Genomic DNA, 5,521 nt, shown 5'->3' with positions numbered 1-5,521 from the left:
ACCCTCCTTCGCTTCTTCGGCAATTCTGACGGCCCGGCTTGCGGCAGCTCAGGGGGTGTCCTCCTCCTCCTCGTGGCATCCGTCACAAGCCAGTCTAGCTTCCGGTTCATGTGTCGATGGTAAGTGTTGGCTTTCACCTGTCCATCCCGAAGTTGTCGGTTGTCCGCTAGTAGTTGAGCTACCTGGCTCTCCAAGACAGCCAGGCGCTCACCGGTCAGGTTGGAGCCGCCTTCTCGCTTCACCGTTGACGGCCGTCCGGAGTACGAACACCGTACTTTTGCATCGTGGCAGGGTTTACAAATGATGGAACTTCTCTTGCCAGCCTGCATCTGGCAAGAGATCTTCTTTGTCCTGCACCGTTCGCAGGGTTCCTTCTCGTTGTCGTCCGGGTCTTCGTCCAAGGGCTAGCAGGAGAAAGTCAAACAATTACCTGGTTGTAGTAAAGGAAGTACGCACCTGGGCCTTAGCCTTTCCTTTTCCTTTGCTCTTCTTCGAAATTTCAACCACGGGCCTCCGCGGCAAGACTGACACCTCACTTGGGGAGGTCCCCCTTTGACTCCAAGCTGTCGCCGCCGCGGCCAACAGCCTCCTTCTCTCAGTAACCTCCTCCTCCTGTCGCTATGCCTGTCGGGCTCGCTCCCGCGCCTCCTTCGCCGCCTTCTCTCTAGCTGCTGCTGCTCTGGCAGCCTTTTCTTCTGCGGCCTTCTTCGCCACCTCCGCCGCCTTCCGCGCCCGCACTCTCTCCACGCGTGCCTGCGCCCTCCGGATGATCTCATCCTCATCCTCATCCTCATCCTCCAGATCCTCCTCCTCGTGGGCAGTAAGGTCAATGGGCGGGGGCGGGACAGGGCGCGACCTCGAAGGGCCGGCGGTCGAAGGATTGGCGGTAATGGTGGTGGTGCGACTAGTAGACATCTTTTCGGACTTGGAAGTTTTGGGAACTTGGGTCTTATCGGCGAAACTCTGGGCCTTTTATACAGCAAAACTGCGCACGGACCAGCGAAAATTTTCCTTCGAATTGTACTCGGCTTACGGTGAACCAACAAATTTTTCCTGATGACTAAAAGGATAATTGCCGGTGCTAACGGGAAATAAAATTTTCTCTCTGGTGACTAATAGCATTGCCCGATACCAACGGCTTTCGAGGGCTCAAGCCTAAGAGGGGGATACTGTCAATTCCATGCCTCGGGCCTCCATTCCGCCGCTCGGTATACCGAAGATCCACTCTTATTGTAATCTTACTCTTATTGTTCTTTCTCGCTACACATACCCTTTCGTTCTAGTCTCTCCTTATTGTCTTTTACTATACCCTGCAGGTACTACTCGTATAGCTCCTAGTAGTTAGTCTGGCGCTCCGCACCGATGCGCCGATCTGTAGATATAAATACTGCCTGTACGCTACTGTAGTTCCTCAGTTTAATTATCAACTTAGCTCCTCTCTAAGTCTTCAGGCTCAACGCCTTGAAGTACTCTCTCTACAGCCTTTGGACTTATAAGTTCTTTGGCCCACTCCTCGTCACCGGTGTTACCGCCGCTCCGACTTGGCTGCTATTTAGCTCCTCCCTCTATACTCTCGATCTCCGGGGACTAACGGCGTAATGGAGGTGTTGTTAATAACTTCACTACTGTCCCACTCGTCTTCCACACTTAGACACCTTGTGGCTTTGGCACGGTTACACAGTGTACATGATCTTAACAGACATGTGCAAACACATTATCCCCATGTGCCGAAGTCTTCCATCCCATCTCTTCACGCAACATCTGGTCTACATTCATAGACTTCCCGGAGCGTTCTCGAAGAATATGTGCAGGAGGTGCTGGAGGATGCAAAGGGGCCGGAGGCGCGGGTGGAGCTGGTGGTTCATCATCGGACTCGGATGGTAGAGGGGTGAGTGGAGAAGGAGGTGGAGAAGGTGGAGATGTTTCGGGCAGAGTTGGCAGTTTCCGAGTTCTCTTTGCCTCCCCCTCCTCAAACCGTACATCTCTTGATTCGATTATTGACTTCCACTCTGGTACCCAAATCCGGTACCCCCTCCTTCCCATATACCCCAGCAAACGACCTTTGACTGACTGCCGTGCCAACTTCCCATCTCGACGAGTCTCTGGGAGTTTGGCCCAGCACTCACAGCCAAAAGGCCGCAGATGCGAAACATCCTGCCTTCTCTGCGTCCAAGCCTCCATGGGAACTAGATCTGGGAATCTAGCAGTAGGAACGAAATTGTCAACATAGATGAATGTACTTGCTGCCTCAGCCCAAAAACTTCGGGGAAATTCAGAGTCATCAAGAAGAGTCCTGGTACCTTCAATCACAGTGCGATTCCCTCGCTCTGCCATTCCATTTGCTGACGATGAATATGGCGGAATCTTCTCAATCAGGATGCCACGACTCTCGCAATACTCCCTCATCACCCCATTATCCAACTCTCCCCCACCATCTATCTGAATGATCCGTATACGCTTGCCTGTCTGATTTTCTGCCATGAGTCGATACTTGTTAAAGGAATCACATGTGGTCTCAGCGCGTTTATTCGAGAGGAAATAGGGGACTCGGACCGAAGATTTTCCATCTGAGCAAAGCATCATATAACTTGCTCCCCCCCGACTCTGCATTCGTGATGGTCCCCAGAGGTCAATGTGGACCCTCTCAAGCACTTCCGTCTCATGTGTAACCTTTTCGTCAAATGGTCGTTGTGTAGCTTTGCCATATAGACAAGGTTCGCACATACCAAGCATTGTCTTTGAGGTGATCTGAATCCCATCGACTAGGTTCTGGCTTGCCATCCTTAAAATTCTCGGGGTTCCTACGTGGCCAAATCGACGGTGCCATGTCTGAAGGTCTGTGGGTTTCTCGTGGAATCGTGCTGAGCTCGCATGCACCTTCTGAACATCGACTTGGTACAACTTTGTATTCCCAAGTTGAACCCCCACCATCACTATCTCCCCCAAAGGTGCTCGGACCAATAGTGTACCATCTCCCCACTCCCCTCTATATCCCAAGCTGTCTAGTGAGCTCAGGGAGATCAGGTTATCGGAGAAATCGGGTGTTTGCTTACCCCAGTCAATGGAAGCGACATGCTGACGCCATTGACACTAGATGTGACCTGGACTGATCCAACTCCCTGTATGCGAAATCGACCTGCTTCTTCCGCGATGGCACTGTTTCCCCCTTGGCCTTTGACATCTCTATAGTCTAAGAAATTGAGCTTCTCCACCCAGCAATGCTCCGAAGCTGCCGAATCCAGTAAAGTCCTAGGCTGGGATGAGGTATTCCCAAGGCAAATGATGCATTCAGAAGGTGCTACGACACGGCAAGTAATAGATACATCTGGGTCTATGGTACTCCTCTCCCCCTCCTGACACACGATGTTTACCACGGGAGTTGCTTGTCTGGGGATAGGAGTGTCAGGGGAGGAAAGAGTAACCAACTCGAGAGTAGATGCACCCGGCTTCATATGAGGAATATCGATTCGGTTTGCATAGATGTCCTCCGGCTCGGGGTCAGTGATGATCTTGACGTGTGAAGCGGTAGTTTGCGGCTGAACTCCTGCCGCAGACGGAGAAGGTGTAGTTCCGGGAGTGTTGTTGCGATTGAACCTCCAATTTGTTGGTCCTTTCCCTTCAGCTCCCCCACCCTTCTTCCAGCACTTCTCGATTGTGTGGCCTCGTTTTCCACAAATAGGATTCGTGCAGATGGGACGGTTATCGGGAAGCTGAAGGCGAGCCGCACTCGCCTGTACCGCGGCGGCAGTCATGAGTGCCTTGACTTTTGTCGCCTCAGACTCCCGTTCTCTCGCGCATCGCACCCTCTTGATCCAGTGGGACTCCAGGTGTTCAACAGCATCGGCAGAAGTGGTACCGGGAACAGCAAGCGTCACAGCATCCCAAGTTTCGGGGAACAAGTTGAGGAGGATGGAGCGGAACTGCGAGTCTGATATCGTGGCGCCAAGATCTCTAGCCTCCTTCAAAAGTTTCCTCAAAGTCTTTAGATGGTTGTCAAAACTACCATCTTCCAGCATCTTCTCTGCCCGGAGAGAATCCTCTGCATCCATCATCAACTGCTCGGTACGAGAACCTAGCTGCTTTGCGAGGTCGGACCAGATCTTTGCTGCTGGATCCCTGACAGTGATACCTAGCCCTACTGGGTCGTCGGTGTTGTTGACAATAACGCTCGCGACCCATTGGTCTCGGGTTTGCCATTCATCATGGGAAGGGGTAGGACTGGTGATAGGCGTAGCCGTAGCTTGTACATACAATTGTCTGGTGACATAGGAGGAGGAATGGGCCGGATTTGGAGGGCAAGAGATATCCCCCGCAAGGTATGCGAGCAAACCTCTCGATCCAACGGCGAGTTCGACTTTGCTCTGGAATGCAATCCAGTTTTTACGCCCCGTCAGTCGCTCGTCATCTCTGAACGTCGGTGGGTTCGGAAGATTTCCGTTCGACATGTCAATCTAGACGATCCTCTGGAATAGCGAAGTTTTAGGTTTTTTTGGTGGCTCAGGTAGAGCCCAGTCTCATAATCTGTAGAGCGAAGACCTCAGTTAGTGGAAGAACAACTCATATATTATCCATATACCTGTAGAGTGAAGACTAGTTGGAAAAGTAAGTATCAGTAAAATGAATGTGGAATAGACATACCCTCAGTTAGTGGAAGAACAACTGAGGGTCTCGATGACTGGCCGTCGCTATAAGTATGGAAACGGAAGCAAAAATGTGACTCGATGAAACTCGGTGAGGAAGCGAAGGCTGTATCGTACGGATTACCTTCAACACTCCAACCATAGGTAGGTACTTCGATGTTCATTTAATTTAATTGTTTTGGAGAATGACTTGAATTGTGTTCAGCTGTCATTGCTGTTCAACACTTACTTCGATCGTTTGTCACCTCGTCCGGAGGCAAATCAGCTCTCCTCGATTCTAATCCTATCAATCTGATTCATCTGGATTAAACTAATTGCTTCTCTCTTTCAATAGACACCCATTGTGCCTATACTCTATCAAGGGAGTTACACATAGTATTCATTTAATTGCATTTTTCAATATTTTCTACGTCAGGACTCTTTGACATTCATTTGATATGTCTTCGGAGCCTTGCAGTACTTTGATCATTCTTCTAGTCATTTTCCTCAACCATGCAACCTGATTGGTCTATTAGACTAAATTGCAGTCTTTTAGATTAATGCATAATCTTGTTCTAGAAGGAGTATTTGACAATTCCTGAGTTCTAGAAAGTCATTTCGAGTCAATCCTTGGCTCATGGTCACTTGAGTAAGTTCTTCCAAACTCCTGCCAGTGTAAGGTCCAATAAGAATACCCTTGGTATGTCATACGTGAATGGTCATCCTTCAGATGTAGTCTAAATCTGGTATAATCCTGCTTGACAAACAGGTAGACTTCTATCCGAAGGTAGTATTGGGGATGGGTAAACTAACCAACTTGTGGTAGTATGGGTATATGGTCCCTTCAACTTATTAGACTGATTCAGTATTGACTTTGACTGTCAATCTGGGTCTCAATTACA

The sequence above is a fragment of the Lentinula edodes genome (genome assembly GCF_021015755.1).
Source record: "Lentinula edodes strain Le(Bin) 0899 ss11 chromosome Unknown C8R40scaffold_99, whole genome shotgun sequence".
In the NCBI taxonomy this organism is placed as follows: domain Eukaryota; kingdom Fungi; phylum Basidiomycota; class Agaricomycetes; order Agaricales; family Omphalotaceae; genus Lentinula; species Lentinula edodes.
This window is presented reverse-complemented; position numbering follows the sequence as displayed.